At 27.2% G+C, this 21,717-nt stretch overlaps 1 protein-coding gene across 9 annotated transcripts in view; it reads right to left on the bottom strand.

The window, feature by feature from the left end:
• Positions 1-21,717, bottom strand: part of LOC107445721 (zinc finger protein castor homolog 1) — a 195,512-nt gene that overhangs the window by 118,804 nt on the left and 54,991 nt on the right. For 3 of the 9 annotated variants that reach the window (XM_071187565.2, XM_071187566.2, XM_071187568.2), the window contains exon 1: positions 17,416-17,704. The exons of 2 other annotated variants lie outside the window; for them this stretch is intronic. The gene's annotated coding sequence lies outside the window, so the exon portion shown is untranslated. Of the gene's footprint in view, positions 1-17,191; positions 17,263-17,415; positions 17,705-21,717 lie in introns of those variants that run through there. 4 more of the 9 variants (XM_071187563.2, XM_087154607.1, XM_071187564.2 and 1 more) reach the window with 2 other exon arrangements.

Here is a 21,717-nt window from a genome sequence, read left to right as displayed (position 1 = left end):
GGAAAAAATTATTTGAAATTTATATATATTCAGCTCAAAGCGAAAATAAAATAAATAACTACTATGATAAAGAAGATACAAATTGAAAATGACGTGTAAAATTTGAAATAACAATATAAGAGTCGTGCCTACTTTTTTTGTTTTTGTTTTCATGTAACAAGTGCTTTGAGCCTTAAGGTCGTAGACGTCGGAGAAGTAAAAAATAAGCCTTTGGAATGTTAATCAAATAAATTTTTGTTTTCAAAAACAGTTTATTTTTCTTATACGAAATAAATTGTTTTAATATTAAAATTCCAATTCCTATTTTATCCTTATTTAATCCCCTTTTACTGCAATTCGTCAAAATAACTTACATTTGAGTATCGTTTCTGAACTTATAAGATACGATATTGATCCTCCTACTCCATCAAAAAAAAAAAAGTTCAGCATATAACCTTAATAAATGCACCTCAAAAGATACGATATTGATCCACCTACTCCATCAAAAAAAAAAAAAAAAAAAAAAAAAAAAAGCTCAGCATATAACCTTAATAAATGCACCACAAACCATAATGCAATGCACATTTGAAAGTGTTAAAGTGAACCATATTTCCAATCAAGCTGACCATAATATCGGGTTTTTAAGGTTAAAAAGCAAGAAAAATCGGTTTTATTATTAAAAGTTTAAAAAGTTCAACTTATTTAAAAATACTAATTTAAAGTATTATTTAACAGTATGAAATATTCAACTTATCTTCAAATTAAGATAGCAGCAAATTTACATAAGATTGCGGCAAAATTACCTGATAAAACATAACTACTAAATTATGTTTTATCAGGCTTCAATATTTCTAACAAATTACTTCATTGGCATGTGTTCCTCACTACAGGTTATATTTAAACAATTCATATATATCTTTCATTTTTTTTAAATAAGCATTTTCTTACGATAAGACCAATTACTGGAAGTAAGCGTATGCCAAAATCAGTTATATCAGTTTTCAAGTATTTTACATGTTATGAAGAAAATTAAAATAAACTATCCCCTACCTACAAGTGGATTAATGTAAATATTTTTTTGTTAAGAAAAGAGATCCATGATTGCTTTAATCTTGGCGAACAAAGAGCACAAGTATCAGAGCACACGTAGAGCCTTGGCAAAGGAACTCAGAGTATCCTTTGGCCAAGGCTTTAAGTATAAAGAACATTTCAAAACAAGGTTCCTTTTGTGAGTTTAGGGACTTCTGCTTCAAAAATATATCAACAGAAGGAGAGCGTGTACAAAAGATATTTTTCCATTAAAAACAGTTATATTTAATGATTTGACAGAAAAAAAAATAAAGACCTCTTCATATACCTGACTATAACATGTTTTTAAACCAGCTTTTTCGTGCTTTTCCAGATTGTCAGTTGGTACTTTCTTGCTTAAGCTCTTTAAATATGCTCTGGTACAAGGGTTGTACCAGAGTTCTCCATCAAAGGAGTAAAATCGAGATTTATAAACTAATGTTGTCAGTTAGTTGATGAAAATGATAAAATTACTTATTAAATTTGCTTATTTTTATGGATGGCAAGGCTTATACCCATGCCTTTTTCTACAGGTAGCACAAACTTTAGCAAAGATCATGGTAATGATACTCGTTGGCGTAAGATGCTTTCGAATGAATTTAACTAAAGAAATAAAATTATTTTTAATTTTAAAAGTATTTTTTTATTTGGAAGAAATATTATGCTTTAATACTCCATTATTACATAGTTCCGAGACAGATAAGGTGTTGTGTGTGTTCCTCTTTTTGTGAAATTGTGAGAAAAAAAAGCGTTTCAATTCTGTGAAGAATCAGAAAAACTAGTTGTCTGTTCAGATTTTCTGTGATAAGTCCGTTTTTGGAAAATTGTAAAAAGTCGACTCTTAATTTAATCAATGTAAAAATATGTTTTGTGAAAAACACAAAAATTTTGTGAAGGGTAACAGAAAAATTTTGTGAAGGGTTCGCTCTCGCGATAAGATCATTTTCATAAAAATATATTTTGTAAAGGGTGAGTTTCAACAATAAAATATTTTGTGGAACGCCCATTAACAATTCTAAATTTCTCCTAAAATGATAACAGTAATAGCATTATTAATTTAACATTGTTTCAATCGAAAGGCCTGAAGTTAAAGATATATTCTATACTCTGTCTAGAAGACTAGTTTTTTATTGTCGCAGGTCAAAAAAAAGGTTAAAATAAAGTACCCGAATTATCTGTTATCTTAAAACGATTAAATCTCTGACGTTTTTTAACTATTTTGCGTTCGGGAATGATATTAATGTATAAATTCAATTTTACGTAAACGGATGTTTAATATAAACTCAAACATTAAATAACTTCAGAAATGTTTTTGATTTTTTGAAGTTATCATCGACGATATTTTCATTTCAAAGGTTATGAAGAGAAGAAAAAACGCTCACTGATTTAATATATTCTTACAAACAATGTTAAGGATTCAAAACAGAGATTAAGTTTTTATCAAATTCAACCCCAGCGAACTCCCCTTAGAAAACAAGAGTTTCATTTTAAACAAACAGTAAGAATTTTCAAAGATGTTTTTATTTCCTTTTTTTCGATTGAGTTATTTTTTAATGTTTGCATGAAAAAAAAGCTTAAATATCTCTAAAGTAATATAAAATCGACGAAAACGGATTTAGTCTTGCATATTATAGATAGGGGACTTCCGAGGTCACGTGGATGTTAAAAAATGTTTCTAATAATCGCCTTTTCCTATAAATCCCGTTCCTTTCCAAATCTCAACTCCTGATAATCTGCTTTTTATGATTCTTAATGCCCGGGTGTTGTTGTGCCCCAAGCGGTACACAATAGAATGAGAATCTGTTGCTTGCCACCCCACCCCCACATTTGGGGGATCGAGAAAGGTGGGTGAGGGGTATTTCGCATTTATAGAATGTATATAAAAGAAAAAGAAAAGAATGTTTTCCGGATTAAATAAGGGCTGGATAGCTTGTTTGTATACCTTAAAAGTAAAAACCGGTCTTGTGGGGAAGCCTTAGAGATTTGTCAGGAAGAAAAGATTTGTTATTATTTTGAAATGACGATTGTCTATTCAACAAACTATTCTGTTCGAGAAGAAAAAGTTGTAAAAAAATATCGACATTGATCTTCCTGCCAAGAGATTACGAATCACTAACTTATTTTTCTTTAACATTCAGAAAAGGAAACGACACCAGCATATTTATAATATGTACAATTAAATAATCCCTTTTCTTATTGGTTGTTAACTATTAATAAAATACAAGTAACAAATAAACTTCTAAGGGTGAAATGGTTATAGTAAGATTAATGAAATGTTGTAAAATTAATGGTTATAGAGAAAAAAAAAGGCAAAAATATTATTTCAATTTTAATAACTTTAAAAATTAATAATCTTCATTTCTTATTATTAAAATGAAACTTTGAAGTATGAAATGTATGTTAATACTGATCTGTAATACTAAGCCTAGCATGTGATCAGTTCACTTAATGAAAAAGTTCGTAAGGTAGTTAATGTATAACAGTTGCATTGAAGTAAAATGATATAAAATTATGCAGTGATGATTTTTTCTTTAATTCATGCATTTATATCTGTATAATTGTTTGTTGAACTGTCTTTACGTAATAAATCTGTCTGGACAAGTAAAAAATTTCTTCAATTGCTGATTGAATGACTGGTTCCAACGCATGTATTGCACTGTTTATAGTTAAGTCATTTAGAAAAATCGCTTTTTTTTAAATTTTACTTTTAATGCTAAATTTTTAAAGCTTAAAAATTTAGATGGAAGTTACGATATTTGGGTGCAATATACTTTCCCCTTTTTATTTAATATCTTTTTATATAAGCATTTTTATGAAGCTATTATAATTGCTTAATGCATAAGAACTCTTTAACTACATTGTAAAAAATTCCGGACCTAAGTACAGTATAAAGTACCAGCACTTTGGGTACATCATTCGTAAAATTTATTTTTACCGTAAATTGTAATTTTTGCAATAACATTTATTTAAAATGATTCTGTGATTTTACCGTAATAATTACTATAAAAATTACGATATAACAGATTTTCTGTTCCGTAACATGTTCTGGTAAATATGTATTTCACGGTAAAAAGTAACCGCAGTGCCGGTACTTTTTGTCGTAATTTGATCCGCAATTTTTAAGTGCAGATTTTCCAACATCTTATTGAGTAGGTAAGAAGATTAATTTAACAACTTTATTCTGTAATATTTGAAAAGAAGCAACGCGGAATCATGCGACACATAGAAGAATTAACTGAAATAAAATTCAGTAATGAAATGAGAAACTGTAGGATAGTTTTCCTTACGTGACCTTAAATGTTAAAGCAAATCAATACTCGGATCACTGCTTGCACGAAACAGAAGTTAGAAGTGACATAAAAAAACAATATTAGTTTCCATTACTACTAGTGACATTCATCAATAAAGCATAATTATTTAATTTCATTTTTTTATTAGCTAATTAAATTATTAACTTATTGTGAGAGCACGGAGGAAAACAATCTGGTAAAATTACAATACTATATATTGTAATGACATTTCCGGTAAAAAAAAAAAACATAATTCTGGTTGATAAAACCAAAATACACGGTATTTAAACCATACATTTAATAATTTTTCCGTTCGTATGGAAACGGTTTACCGGAAATTTTGGTTTTCGAAATTATAGCACATTTAGTAAAAAATACAAAATTGAAAAGGGAATTCAACCGAATAAATGGTTTTTATGCCGTGCTCTAAGGTATCATGATAAAATTACCATGTTTTATCACATATTATAAAACAATAACATGTTATTAATTTTACCGAAATCATCACCAAAGTGCTTGGGTAAAACTTACCGAGTCTTTGGTGTTCCCATAGAGGCAAAAACACGAAAAATTTAACCATATTTTGGTAGTTCTGACCATACTTTTTTTCTCTGTGTGAATATTTCTTGAAAAATTATTTTTGTCGAGTTTTATTTATTCAATTTTTATTTATATTAAGCTGTTTTAACATTTGTTATTGAGCTTTTCCAATACGTAAATCAAATCCCGTTTAAATAATTGAAAAACTCAAATCCAGAATCCCACTTTAAATGACAACTAAAATTTTAAACAGAAAGAAGATATTCTGTTTTCTTACAAATAACGTAATGTAAGATAGCTAAATTTCACTTTCTCAACATCATTTCATCTCAACATCTTTTCAACATCTCAAATTTAATGTAAAAGCTAACATTTTTTTTAAACAAAAACAAATATTTAATTGCTAATTGTTTAACGAAGAAATAAAAATTACACTATCTGATATTTATGATAGGATTTGTTTCAAGTAAAGCAGTGTTATTTCAAACTGTACGTTGATAAACCTTAATCTCCACAAAATGTTTCCCAAAATAAAAATCTTGTTAATATTTTACGAAATATACATTTTCATTTCATGTCACAGAACTTAAATGGATCTATTTTGTCTGAATTGTCTCAGATGATTGCCTCAATTAGTAAGAAGAAAGACTGAGATTTCTATTAAAAGAAATGATGAGTGTTTAATTTCCATGCTATAACTGGTATAACTAACTTAATATGATGCCAATTAAAATACAATATCCACTATTTTAGATCGGATATTTTAATGACGGGTAATATCATCATTTGTCGAAATGCCTCTTCCAGAAACAGCTTGATTTTCATGTCCTTTATTGGGTGGAGTTCCGTCTTTAAATGACAGTTATGATAAATACTTAATGCTAGTTCTAAATGAAGTTGAAAATAAGAAATAAATCGCCCGTAAAAATATGTTTAATTCAATTGCAATTGTTTTCGTTAACTAGTAAAGCGTTGTATAATTAATCTTTAATAAGAGTAAGATAAACTACGCTTTCAAAATTGATAGGGAAATAATAAGTTGTATTGATGGCACAAATTAAAAATCAGGATCTTAATGGTTCCAGAGACTAATTCTATGCTAATTAATTTGGGCAAGTTTCAAGTTACAAGAACAGGCATAAAAACGTTCTATTTCTGATAAAAAAAAACTTTTTTTCGAAGGATTTGGATCCTTAAATTATGGAATGGTAGCAATTTAAAATGTTTAAACGTTTAGTAAGAAGAGTGGTTATTTATTTAGTCACAATAATCTTAATTTTACTTCGTGTGCACTCTGCCGTATATTTGTTATAGTTTAAGTGAATTAAAAAATGTAAACACACAATTATAAAATTAGTCCATCCAAAAATAATTTCATGCGAAATTTACTTTTTTAGAAATATTTTGACATTTTACTATTTAATTTTTATAATAATTGAAAAATTTTTGCACAGAACTTTGGATTTTTGCATCATTGTAAAACATACAGTTTCAAGCAACAAAATAACGAATTTAAACTGAATCAGGTTGTAAGGATCTTAAAAAGGAAATTTAAAAATACGTCATTAAAACTTCTAAAAAATTACTCAGAAACTTGTATGAACTAGTTTAAATTTGGACTTTGCCATTTAAAATTTAATTGCTTAAATTGATGTAAAAATGTGTGTATCTTACAATTCAAATGTTTTTCGACCCTTTTTAAAATTAAATCAAATAAAAAATAAATAATTCTAAAAAAATATTTGATTTCGGATAAATAAGTTTTATAATTGTTTGAAAAAATTGTTTTGAGAGCTGTAAATTTATGTGTTTTGAGAATATAATTAAAACAACACAAATTTAACCAGTAATCACTATTAATATCTTTCACGAAAAACATAAGCGTAACGTAAATAATGCAAATAGAAGTGTTAAATTATTTTAGAACTGAAAAATCCTTTATCTTCACCGAAAAGTTATGTAATATATGAGTAATTTTGTTAAATCATATCTCGCAATTATTGCAACAAATAAATTCTGATAAATGAAAAATGATATACACTCTTTACCCTTAGGTAAATGGCTCCTATCTCTAAAAGTTCTAATAATAGCATGTGGATTTTTATCCAGCTGATTGATTATTTCCAGAATCAAATTTTGTTAGTTTGGCATCTTAAAAGCATTAATATCACAAAAATAAATTTGACCATTGAATTTCTGTTTGAAAGCTTTTCTAAGAATAAGGACATTCTGAATTCTAGGAAAAAATTTTTCTTTCTTTCTTTCTTTTCCTTTTTTTCTCAATTCTTTTAAGAAGTAACGTGATATTTTAAAATGTAGCATGATATTTAAAATGTAAAACTCAGAAGTGAATTATCAGAAAAAGTATATGATTTTTAAATTTTCAGACCGCCATTTATAGTCCACAAATTATTTCCAGATAACTTAAGAAAGGTTTCGTAAAACTTAAAACCGTGTATGTAAGATGACACTTTTTGCAGAAGTTCGTAAGAATTTTGCTTTATGTTTTTGTTCGTTTTAAAAAATTTTACGATGAATTTAGGGAGAATTTTAGAATTTATCTTTTAAAAACAACTGATTCTTGCAACAAGCAGTGAATAAAATTTTTTTGTACTTTTTTAGACATTGGCAAGAGTAATCGGAAAAACGTTTGTTTTTCAAGTTAACATTAAATTTACAGATTCTGCCAATCAGTAAGAAAGCTTTCATTAAGTTGAATCTGTACAGTGGTTTTTCTGGTTCGTATCAGTTTGAAAAATTAATTTTTACACTTCAAGAATATAACAGACGTTTTTCAAAACTTTCATTTATTCTTATATCTCGAAAAAAGGTTCCTTAAATATGCTAATTTTTTTTCGTTGCAAAATTTATGCATTTTCGCTTTGAGACTTATATTTATATATTTTTGTCGTAAGAATAAAAATTGCACTCAAAAATTGACGAATCCAATAAAATGATCAATTAAAGTCATAAGATTTAAAACATTCCGACGAAAAAAGTAATTTTGCGCATTGGCATTTGAATTGTTATGAATATAAATGTGCGGAAACTAGAATCTTAGCAATATGCAGTTAACAGGGATATGTTTATCGTATGGCTATTAAGTAAAATTTTATTTTCCAAAAACAGGCGCCGCGTTGCTCTTCCTGTCCGCAGACTGGAGGATCGGGACTGAAGTATGATCAGGAAATAAAAAGTCACCCGGAAACTCTCTTTTCAGTATTCAGGCTTTTATTTTAATATGTCTAACGGTAGTAGATAAGAAACACTTGCATAAAACAATAAAAAACATACACAATTTGATCGGATGTCGAGAATATTATCACTGGTTTACACGGGGTTTTTATTTCTGAGGTAAAAGAGTGCTTAGTACGGATGTTTGCCAACTTAAAAGCATAATCGTTACTTCCGGAAACAGGAAATAGCCAATACAAAGTTACTTGGCCTTTTTCAAGAAGAAGTAAAATTTTTAACAAACACTAAGGGAGAAATAATTATAATTCAATTAAAAACAAATTTCAGTTCAATCCATATTAATTGCATCGCTTATTAAGTACACCATAAATATCCGCTATATTAAATACATCTGCTAAAGTCATCTCTTATTAAGTACAATACACTCATAGCTTTTTTTCTTTTACATAAATACAAGCAAAAAAAGCTCTTTTAACAAGTAAAGAAACCTATTTCATTTCATTCTAACCATACGCAGAAGAATTTGTCTTATATCTCTCTTCTTAAAAAAGAAGCTATTTTCACAAGGCAAGCAATACATTAATTTAATTTTTCCAAAGTTTGGTACCACGTTGTTCAAAATTGTGAAATATTAGATAAACTTCTGTCCCCTCCTTTTTTGGGTGGTTAATTTGAAGTCTATCACAATACCTAAAATATATCGTCGTGTAATTTTCATATCTTGACACACTTCTCAAACAATTCTCGAAACATCATGTGTATTTTGCATAATATGATGCACTGATCAATATTTTGCGATTAAATTTACCTTTTTGAACAACGTGCTAAAGAGATAAATCTGTGACCACATTTTGACGCAAAAATGAATGTGAACAATTTAACAAGCAGCATGAATTTTAGAGTATATAAAACATACGATGAAGCAATGAAAAATGCACTAATCTTAAACTACAATTTAATAAATGTCCTAAAATAATAATTTTAAGAAAAATCAAAAACATAAAATGATAAATAAATAAAATCGCAATCACATTCCTTTTACCAACTGCTGTTTGAAACAAGTTAAAAGACAAGAAAAATGTTTTTAAATTTTTATGAAACTAAAACCAAACATTTATATGGATACTAAAATGTTTTTTGCTAGATGGCTATAAGAAATGACTAGCAAAAATATTTTTTTTTGAATTTTAATTTGAAATGTTAATTTCAGAAACTCAATAAATAAAAACTATTTATAATTTTTAATATCAATGCGATGTATTATTTTTTTTACTTAAGGATGCTAATATTATTTGAAACAAATTATAAAAAAATGTTGTTTGTGTTTATGCGTTTTTCATTTTTGCATAAGTTAAAACCATCAGAAAAATGAGTACAGTTTTTGCTCTTTGAAATAGGTTTTTGTGCTAACAGAATAGTTTAAAACTAATTAAAAACAATATTTAATTTCAATTACATTTCAAGTCAGAAAGTTAACAAATTGTTATTATGAAAAAACAATACTTATTATTACTTAATTTTAGTATAACATATCAAAACAACTTTTTAATTAAATTTAAATTGGATATAAATTTGCTTGTTCTAATTAATATCTACAACACTCTTACAGTTAACATAAAAAAAACTACAGCGATACAGAGTTTGATCATAAAATAAATAGCTTGAATAAAGTAAAATAGCTAAAAAAAATATTGAAAAATGATTCAATTTTGCTTCAAGTCAAGACAAATTCTAAAACTCAAAACCCTCCAACGAAATCAGGAATTACAAATAAACCAATTTCAAGCAAATATGTAAAGGTATATATTGAACGTAATATGTAAACACAAACAATAATAAGCATTTTTTTAAAAAAAAATTAACGAGTCACAAAATCCAATGTTCATATGAAGTAAACGCGAAATCACACAAATGACTCAAGAAAGACAGTATAGTGTCGTAATAAAATGTCGTTAGAAAATAGACATAGTTATTACCTTATAGCTGAATGGTGGTTGAATGTGGCGCCAAATGAAAATAGTTGCTTTTCTGCTATATTAAGGCAAGCTTACGGAAAAAATAAATTAAAAGTAACTATCAAATATTCAACATGATTAAAATTCAAAGATATTAAGAAGTTTTATGATATAACACTAATTTATGTAACTGATAGATACCATAGTACCTAAATAGGGAGTAACGATATAAAAATGATAAGAAAAAAAGGATTTCTTATTGTACAGAATGTTTCTAAAAAGAATTGTAATTTTTATCTCAATTGGATACATATGATATTCAAATTTATCTGTAGTTGTTTGAATTAAACACGAAAAATAAAAAAATACTTGATCTGGAATTCAATTTTCCCATATCTTGAATACGCACAAACTGATTAAATGCTATCCTTGAGTTGTGCTGATAGCGATTTTAATAACATTTAAGTGGTTCAATGTTATTTATTTGAATATCATGATACAAAGTTTCAGTAATTTTAACATTTACTTATCAGTTTAAAATATCACGCGGCAGGTGTTTTGCGTTTATATTTGATTAAAATTTATTATGCATTTTATAGTATTTTTTAAAATTTAAACATAAGCCACGTGATAGCTAGGCACTTTTTTTCTATGCTTATAAAGTTTGATTTAGAAAATAAAAGTTAAGTCAAGTTTCTGATGGGATAAGGATACGTTTTGTAAGCACTGTTAAGTTTTTCCAAAAGTTGTTGGCTGTGGTCACAAGTTAAAGCAGTGTTTCCCAAACTTATGACTTTAGTGTACCCTTTCTAAATTTTTCGTGACGCTGTATTCCACTAATAAAAAAATGAATGCATTTTTTATAATAAAAAATTTCACAAAAGTTAAAAATCACAACTAGCTGTTGACACCACTAATTATTAACTGTTAACTCTGCAAAAGAAAGTCAAAAGAAAAATACGTGATTGTAAATTTTCATGGTTAGCTTTGTTTCTAAAATTTTTTTTTTGAAATTTTCGTTTGTTGCAAGATATTTCGCATAAGAACGCGTACCCCCGTTAAACTGTTCCCGTACACCTGGGGGTACGCGTACCACACTTTGGGAAACACTGAGCTAAAGTGAAGGAAATGTGTTGAAATTAGTTTTCCTATTTTATAAACTAAAACATAACATTATATTGAATTCGTATTCTATTTTAAATGTTTGTTTCGATTTTTCTTTAAAAAAAATACAAAGAATTATCTGTATTCAAGAAACATAGGAATGTGTGCAAAGTTCCTATTATTATTCAAATCTACCAACAACAAAAAAAAATTAATAAATAAAAAGTCCAGAAAGGCTTTATTATGAAACCACAAAGTATCATTTCGTTTGAAACGTTTAATATGATTAAGTTATTTCCTCTTTGCTTTCTGTAAAACCTTGAGATATTCATGCTAATTGATCAAAAAGCGCGTCTTTTTGTCTGATTTAACAGAATATAAATTATTCATCAAAATGTATGAAATGTGATGACCTGACGCAAGACGAACTGCCTAGTTTAAGAATAATACACAAATATGATTCAGAGCTATTATAAATAATGTTGATCCTTCCCAAAAATGAATTTCTATTATTGGTTTGTAAATGAATATGAACGCACAATTTAGTATAGATGTTTCCTGACTGGTAATTAAAAAATAGCATTGAATAGTTTTTTCTAAAAATATGTTCAAATTTGTATCACTTATAAAATACATTTTTTAATGTTGATTTTAAGTTAGAGATAGTATTTGAACCTGAAACATTTGAATTGCAAGCAATGCTCGGAAATATCCATTTTACCGTAATATACATTATTAGCGTAAAATTCAAATCTTAATTTTTACAGTAATACACATTTAGATTTAGAGATTTTACTGTAAATATTACGGCAAAAATTACGCATTGCATTATATTAGAAAAATTGCATTATATTAGATTTTTTGTTTTAAAAAATTTTACGGTACGTCATGGTTTTTGTTCCGCAAAATTTTACATTAAAAATGAATTCTAAGATAAAATGTACTGGCACTCTTGACTGCCGGTATTTTTTACAGTAATTTGATCCGGAATTTTTACAATGCACTTTTAAAGTGTCTGGACTTAAGAATATTTTTTCGGTGCGCTTAAAAAAGATTTCAGTCTGAAAAAATTCTAAGTCTCGTTTATATATATATTATCAGTTATCTCTATAGCTATACCTGCAATAAAATTTCTTATTCCAAATTTTCCAATTTCAAATGGTGCTGCAGCTTTTACCACTTTTTGACTATGTCCTTGCTAAGTGCAATATATTTATCATGATTTCGTTTTAAATATTTATTTATTTCGCTTACGATAGATATCATTTCCACATAATGGATGCCTAAAAAAGTCTTTGTACAAATCTCTTAAAACATCAAATATCATCGCTAAGATTTTAGTTTATGTTCAAAAATGATGTAAAATCAAAGAGTATCTGATTACATAGGCTATTACTAAAATATTCACGTTTTAGTTTCAGTACTCTTTATACTTTAGTGAGGGTAGAGTTTGTGAACTAATAAGTTTAAATCTTTTTATGAAGAAAACTATGAATGTATATTTTCATAAGATATTAGAAAAGTAGCAAACATAATATAAACAACGCAATGTTTACTTCATAAATGTATCACTTTTAGTACAATTTATATGATTAGTAATATTTTATTTTTGTTTAAAATTTCTTTTCATAAGCATCGAAGATTATTTTTCTGCGATAACTTTGTCGGAAAAATTTTATTCATCGAATATATTGCCAAACAATAAAATAAAATGACATATTTCTAAACACAGACGGAATTCTCGGACAGAAATGTAGCATTGCAAAATATTCTTTCCAAAAATCTGCTGTTTTTATTCCAGTAAATGAACTGTTTTTCTTTTTTCGTTTAACTTCAACAAACAATGTCAACTGTTTGGGTCTATCTTTATTTAGTTTTTTAAAATTCTTTCGTCAACTTATGTCTATCTTTTTAGCAATTATTCTGATTTGAGTAACCTTTATGGTTTTTGAATATAAAAATTAAATATAGTTTGACGAATATTTAAAGAGTATGAACATTTTATTTTGTTCCATACACTGCAATTCATTCAATTAATCTGAAAAAAATCTTTTCCGTACGAAAGATGAAAATAAACGAGTTTTAAAAATGTCAAAGTTAATAATATAATATAACACACGAATTTGTTTTTTTCTTCTTCAATAAATGTTTACAATAATTACCTTCCAAATTATTTAAAAAAATAATTATCCTTAAAAAAATTCGTTGTTGCTGATGATTGGTGTTTTCTTACGTCTTTTGCATGACAATCTAACTTTCTCTTTTTATTAGTATATAATAATGAAGAGAAATTTCACAGGATATAATTTATGCGTATTATGGAAAATAAATTGCTCTATCATTTTATATTTTATAAAAAACGAGTTTGAAAAAATATTAAAGCACCAAATTTTAATATTTTAAAGAAATATTAATTTAAATATTTTTTAAAAAGAAATATTGAAAATCCCAATAGTTAGCTATATTGAGTTCATCATTTTCCCCCCTATAAAACTTTAGAGATACAAATATTTACGCATACATGGAATTCATTTTTCACAATGCAAATTATCGTTGAATACAGGTGATGCAAATTTCGCAATTAAACTTATGTTAATATATTTTGTAAATGGAAGAATTATGCGTGTGTATAAAGAAGTCCGAAAATAAGTTCATATTCCTTCCCCTTGTTTTTTTCAGCAAAATAAGTATCCTTCATCTTTTGAAAATCTTTGTGATGAAATGAATGTTATTTTTTGCTCACATATACCGTATGGAAAGTCAACTCTTATATATCAACTATCTATTAGATTTAAAATTATCATAGGACGAGTTCTCCTACTGAGCATCCTTTCAACGCATTTTTATTCATAGTTCTTAAATCACAAAGGTGATTTCAATCCGGTAAATGTGACACCATTTTTTTCCAGTTAGGTTGAGGGAGTAGTTGGTCAAAAGTATGTCATTCGTTTTCGGCTTCATCTTCATATTTAATTGAGTTAACCCCTGAGAGTTTTTCTCTTAGTTTTGAAGGCCCACATCAAAAGAAATTTCAATGAAAAAGTAATCATTTTTATTTATTAAATATATTTTTAAGGTAAAAGTACTTAAATATTTACGTTCTGTATACATGCGAGACGATTCTACGGTTTCCGTCTTGCACGTGACGCATTAAATCAATTAATAAATTCATCAAAAAATACCTAGTTAATATGTATGGATACCTGAAATATTTAAGAAACCAAATGTGAATAAAATTATTTTATTCACACTAAAATAAAATAGTGTAGGAAATTATAGTTGTCCCTTCACGATGTATTCACCCAACTTAATTTTTTAAGGTGAAATCTAAAATTTAAAGAAAAAAAATTGAACATTCTATTACGGAGAAAAATATTTTAAAAACATTTATTATGTTTTATATATAAATTAATATTTGCTAATTCTATTAAAATAATCGTTTTTGCTTAAATTTTGTGTTTTTTCATAAAATATTGCGAAAACTAACATGATGTAAAAATTTTTCACTGAAAAAAATACATTTACTACTAAAAATGTTATTATGTTTATTGCAATAAATAACAAATATTAAAAATTATATGTTATGACAAATTTAGTTAGGGCAAACAAGTTTTAATTTATAGCTATTGGTTTAGTATTGATAAGTAATATTAGAGGGTTTGTTTGAAATTTCGATTGCACTCATAATTTGCAACTAGCACCATATTCTGAAAATGTTACGATGTTCAATATGAAAAAAAGAATTAATAAAAATTAAGATCTTTGTCAAATGTAGTGACTTAATAAAAACATTTACAAAATTAGGATTATCTTAGGCCAGAGGTCTCTATTGCATTTTTGTACCTAGAATTTCAAATTACGTAAATTGAAGTACAAAATTTGGCACAAGGTAAAGTTATGCGTAAACATGAGTAAGATTAGTAAATTTTGATTGCTTTCACGAAAAAGTTTGAAAGAAACTTTCGTGTAAAATTTTGCACCAAAAATTAATAAGTCAACATCAATTTAAAAATTTTTTAGAAATTTTACTGCTTGCACGTTTTAATAAATGTAGACAATATTAAGCATTCTTCTGAATACCAAATTATAATTTGTTTAAGAATTTCTTTTTTTTTTTTAAGAAACACTTACCAGTTTTGAAAATGCTATAGTGTATCGATAAAAAACTAGAATCTCAACTATAATAAAAAAAAATTTCAGTTTGTTATTAATTATCGAGAAATGCTTTTGTGATTTAAATTATATATTTAGTTAGTTTTCAATAAACTTCAGAGGTAAGTTTAACAAAAAACATTTACAAGAAAACTTAAAACAAGAAATTAAAGACATATCTCTCAGATGAATAGTTTTTGTCGTCGATTTCCTTTTTAATTAACATCAAAAACATTAATTCATAGCAGAAACAGAGTAAAAAGCAAATTAATAAAACAGACGCGTAAAAAATATTCTCAAATTTAATCTTTACTTAAAAAACCACCTTTTCCTTTAGTGTCATGTCTAGCACGGCATGAAGAATGAATTTTAATTAATTTTACAGACCGCATTTGTTGATCATAAGTGTAATTGCTTTCGCCAAAAACTCTGAATTTATGATATAGCCACAAATCTTTTAACCTAGGTAAAAGGAAAATTTCAAAAGCCTTTAGAGATTCTTAAGGATATTATTTAATTGAAATTTATATTTTTCTAATTTTATATTCATACTGTCTCGATAGAGAAGGTGCCAACTGCACAATAGAGTAATACGGATTTTCTAATTAAATTATGCTCTTTTCATGATTATAATGCTAACATGTGATGAAAAAACTTCTTTTTAACTAAAGAATCGTTTCTCATTAATTAAATACGCGACATCAGTTTGAAAAGAAATATTTATGAAGACTTGATATTTAACAGGTTCTTAAAATTGTAACTTTAACGAGAGTTTTAACACTTAAAAATTTTACTTAATTTAACATTGATATATTAGTTGCTAAAACTAACTGTTAACTTCATTATTAACATAGTTCTTGGATTATATATGCATATAAGAAGACTATATTTATGTAAATTAGAAGTTTCAAATAAAACTAGAATTGAATATAGAACTAAAATATTATTATTATAATTGTTAATTTTGTTAAAAGCTCTAGTTCTTAATTTAAAACAATTAATTATTATATTCGATGGTTATGAGATTTAGAACTGAGAAAACAATTTAATTAATAAACAAAATATTCGTGGGATAGAAGGAGTATTAAACTATCGGAGAGAAATTCAAAAATATCCAGGATTAAATGCTTTTTTGACAATAACAAAACAATTTTCAATATTTTATTTATAACGTAAATCGTAGATAAATCCTAACAGAACAGTGTCACTCACATATATTTTTTTAAAAAATTGAAGAATAAATTAATTTTAGGTGTTAAGTGATTTAAAAATCTTATTTTTAGAATAAAGCCTTACTTTTATGAAGAAAAACAGCTTACGCATTTCATTTACACATTTTAAATATCTAAAATAATTTATAAAGCGAAAATTAACAATTCCTCAAGTTAAAAACTATAGCTAAAAGTTTTTTTTGCAAGTTAGTTTTGTTGATAAAGTGAAAGTAATTCATTTTTAAATAACTAAAGCTTCAAATAAAAATTTATTTATACAAATATTTCAAACAAGGTTTTTACGCACTTAATACATAACAGAAACCTAAGGAACTAAATTAACTATTATAAAATATAACAATGAAGAATAATACTAAATAAAAAAGAAGAAATGTGGAATTAATTAAAAGGGGAAGTTAGGGCTACGAGAATAAAATGTAAGCTAGAACTTTCAACAAACAGCTACAAGGGCTTAAATAATGAAACACATGCAAAAATTATAATTAAACTGAAAAATAATCTTAAAAACTAAAACACATTACTAATAAGAAATAGAGAGTCAATTTAAAGGAAAAATAAATTAATTTACTTAGTTATAAAGAAAAATGGTAGTAGCTATAAATAATAAAATAAAACAAAACATGTTTTATTAGTTTATATGGAAAAACAGCTTAAAAAAATTATGTAATGTACTCACAAATAAAGGGTATAACAGGAATATAACAGGCGTTTTTACATTAATATCGGTATATCCATGTTTAGACATTGAGTTTCATAAAACACACGCACATGCACATCGCTTGCACACGTGACTGCACTCTCGAAGAAACACAAAACAACAGAACACGAGGATGAGAAGCGCGCGCGGAATGAAAGTGGGGGGCGTGCGAAAGAAGGAAAGAAAACATTTCTGAAACTTACCCTTTCCATCAAATTCCACAAAAAAAAAAAAAACAATAACAAAAATGAATTGTCAAAAAGTGTCTCTTTCAAAAATGCAAGTATTTAGCGAGAGAAAAAGAAGAGCACTCCTTTAAATCACACGAGAGAAACGATGAAAGAGAAGAATTCCGGGATGAAGATCTCAGCATGATGATGATGTCGGGATGTTGAACGGTCCGCTCTTGGTGAGCAACTGGTAGTAGGCGTCGGACTACGGCAAGCCGGCGTTAAGCCCATCCCACCTAGAACTCGTGATGTAATCAAATTCAGCCACACATAATTCAGCCTCAGGCCAACTTCGCTTGCTCGTTTGTTCTTTTTGTCCTATTATTCCTTGAGCGGCGGAAATTCACCCGACCCATAGGATTTGTTACATAGCTCTTATTCAACCCCCCCTTCTTATGGATTAGTTTTCCGGCTGAAGATGGGGGGAGGGGGAGATATTTAAAAGGTTTTTTATTTCTTTCTTCTCCCCTCTTTTTCTCCGGATTGCTATAGCATCACGTGAATCATTTACATATTAATAAAAATATTGTCTTATATTGAGATTTTTACGGGGTAAAATCGCGTGGGGTTTTTTTTAATCTTTTTTTTTATTTTAATTTTTTTGATGGGTTGTAAATGGACACTTTTTCTGAAAGAGCTTCAGAAAAATCGAATAATTTCGTCACGCGGTGAGAGGGACATTTTAAAGCGAATTTCTTTCTTTTCTTTTTTTTTTTTTTCATTGATTTTTATTCATCTAAATGTCAGACCTAATCTCGTTTGATGTGTTCTTGTTTATATTTAAGACATGACATGCATGTAAAAGAAATCTAATCAAACTATAAAAGACTTTAAAGTAATTAGTTAAAAAGTAAACAAAACAAAATATTTTAAATCTATAATATAAAATAATATCTATAGAATAACATCTCCGGATTGCTATAGCGTCACATGAATCATTTAGATATTAATAAAAATATTGACTTATATCGAGATTTTTATGGTGTAAAACCACGTGAGATTTTTTTCATTTAATTTTTTTGTTGTTGATGGATTGCAAATGGACACTTTTTTCGAAAGAACATTGGAAAAATCGAATAATTTTGTCATCCGGGGGGGGGGGACAAGCAAAATTTTTTCTCTGATTTTCATTCATTTAACATGTCACAAGCATATAAGGGAAATCTAATCAAACAATTAAAAATGTTTTTAAAATAATTTTTAATAGTTAAAAAGTAAATGAAACAAAATATTTGAATCTATAGCCTAATATCTATAGAATAATCTATGCGGATTGCTATATAATCACGTGAATCATTTACATGTTAATAAAAATATTGTTTTATATTGAGATTTTTACATGGTAAAACCACGTGAGATTTTTTTGTCGTACTTTTACTTTAATTTTTATTGATGGGTGATGGACACTTTTTTTGATGAACACTTTTTTCGAAAGGACATTGGAAAAATCGAATAATTACGTCATGTTGTAGGTGGGACATATTAAAGCAAAATTTTGTCATTGATTTTTTTTCATCTAAATGCCAGACCTAATCGTGATTGATGTGCTCTTAATTTATATTTTAGATACGAGTATCATAAAGGGAAATCTAATCAAACATAAAACAATTGTGTTGAAATAAGTTTTATTAGTTAAACAAAATAGTTGGCATATTAAAGGTTAAAATTTTCATAGATAGATTTCCCTTATAGATTCTTCTGAAACAAATTTCACGTATTAAAAGTATGCATATAATATTTAAATGTTTATGAAAAACAGAAATGAAATTTTTTTTAAAATTATATTTATATTTTAAGATTTTAATGCTTAAATTTTAATAAATTTTAACTCGTTTTCATTGTAAAACGTTTTAAGTTATTTTTAGACGAACATCGTTATAAGAATACATAAAGAATATAATATAAGAATTTTTTAACTTCTTCGGAACGGGTGAGTCATATATGCATTTGTACAACATGCATATAACCCGTCTTGAAGGGTTAAGTTATTTTTCTAACATTCATTAAATTCCCACGTAGTTATTTTAAATCTGTACAAGTTTTGAATCTTACACACAATTAAAAATATCCCAATATTAATAGTTTAAATGAAATAATTGAGTGTAAAATAAAATTAAATTTAAAATGAATCGTGCCGAGATTCACTAATAAATATAAGAGTCAGGAGGAATCTTTTCAGAATCCAATACCTAATCAAATGGACTTAAGCATACTTTTTTTTGTTTAAGAAATAATTATTGTTTCATTTTAACAATAACTAAAAATATAAAGTAACTAAAAAATATATTTACAATCGCACATAATGTTAAGTTATAATTTTTTTCGAACATATAATTGTCTCATGTTAAAAGTATATTACAATGTTTAAAAATTGTTGACTCCAGATAAAATTTTACACACCAGGTTATCGGGATTTTTCCACTTTTGCTAATAGACATTTTTAAATTTTCGGAGCTGTTGTTTTGAGTGACCTATTGTGCTATTAGAATTTTCATTCTAAAATTACAGTAAAATAACCAGCAGTAGTCTGTCTACCCGTATGTCTGAACCGTAAAGTTAACGATAAAGAACATTTTTTAACTTTACAGTTTTGAAGCCGTTTACAACTAGTATGGTTCAAAAACCATGAATAAAAAACAATACGGATTTAAATTATTTACAACCAGCATGGCTTCAAAACCGTAAAAGAAATAGGAAATAGCTTAGCAGCTTTATGGTGCTGCCATCTATGAGTGAATGAGAGTATCGTATTCTAATAACCCAGGGTCACAAATTGGGGTGTGCAAAACACTAAAACCCTTCCATGTGTTGAAGGGAATGAAGGTAATATCACAATGTCAATGCTGGGATGCGAACCGCCGTTCTGTCGGTCACGAGATTAACAGGTTAGCTCTCTCGGCTATAATATATACCACTCTGCAAGGAACTAAGTGACTTCATTACATAGGGCTAGTTGGTGCGATCAACTTCGGGTTGTTTAACCGTATTACGTGGAAACGGTCAATAAACAGTTTTCATCGCAGTTAACAGTTTGAATACCGTCTTTTTTATGGTTTGGTTTTTTGACTGTTTTGTTTCAATATGGTGAAAAAACAATTAAATAAATTGCTTTTTAACCATTTTTTCCGAGAAATTTCTAACAGTGTGAAATAGAGAGCATAAATACAAAGTATTAATTTTAATTATTGGAAGTTTAGTAATAGTTTAAAAGTCTAACATGCAAATATTAACGTTTATTATGCTTCTTTTTAAAACCTTCTTGTCTGTACGGAAAAATTATTTTAGTACAAGTCTTTTGAAAGTATAATAAAATATTTTCTTGGATTGTCAAGTATAAAATTTTATATTGAGTTTATATAAATTTATAATTACGAGTTTTAGTTCTCTGAACTACTAATCTATCTCATAAAATTTGCCAATCTATAATCTATTTTATAAAATTTTATATTATTTAATTAGATTTTTTATTAAAAAATTTTCTAAACCAAAACTATAAAACTTTTAGAGTTATTCAACAATAAAGTCGATAAGATATTTTTAAATGCTTTTTAATCAAGATTCAATATACGGCGGAGAAAAATTGGAGGTAGGAGCCAAGTTAGGCCCATAGTAAGATGAATTGCACGATCGCTGAGAGCCGCGGAAAGCAGTTTAATTTACGCGTTGAGTGAAAACTATCAGAATAAGGTAAAATTTGCTGTTTCTGCCTCTATTAACACCAAAAAGCTCGATAATTTTTACCAAAGCACTTTCGTAAAATAAACAATAAAATTTTATTTTATAAAAAGTGCTATAATTTGGTAAATGTGGTAAAATGCGATAATTTGATATGTTAATGCATGGCTTGATTGCTTGATATGTTAATGCATGGCTTGATTGCTTGATATGTTAATGCACGACAGAAAAATTATTTATTCGGTTATATTTACTTTTAAGCTTCATATTTTTTAGTAAATGTGCGTCAATAAGAACTATAATTTGCTAAACCAGAATTTCCCGTAAACCGTTATCATAGAAACGGAAAAAATACCAAATGAATAGTTTAAATATTATATATTTTGGTCTTATGTATTAGAATATATATATATATATATATATATATATACATACATCAGAACTTCTCTTCTCCGTTGTAGTGATGTATAGTGGGCAAAGTAAAACGGACCACCCTAAATAACTTTTAATCTAATAATCGGATCATCGCATTCTAGGAATCAATCTTAATGGTTCGCGGGGGTGACCTCAAATATGATAAATAATTAGTGGCAGACGATA

The sequence above is a fragment of the Parasteatoda tepidariorum genome, chromosome 11 (genome assembly GCF_982258835.1).
Source record: "Parasteatoda tepidariorum strain Cologne lab strain chromosome 11, Ptep-v5.0, whole genome shotgun sequence".
Lineage (NCBI taxonomy): Eukaryota > Metazoa > Arthropoda > Arachnida > Araneae > Theridiidae > Parasteatoda > Parasteatoda tepidariorum.
Note: the sequence above shows the minus strand (reverse complement) of the source record. Positions and strands in the feature narration are given on the sequence as shown.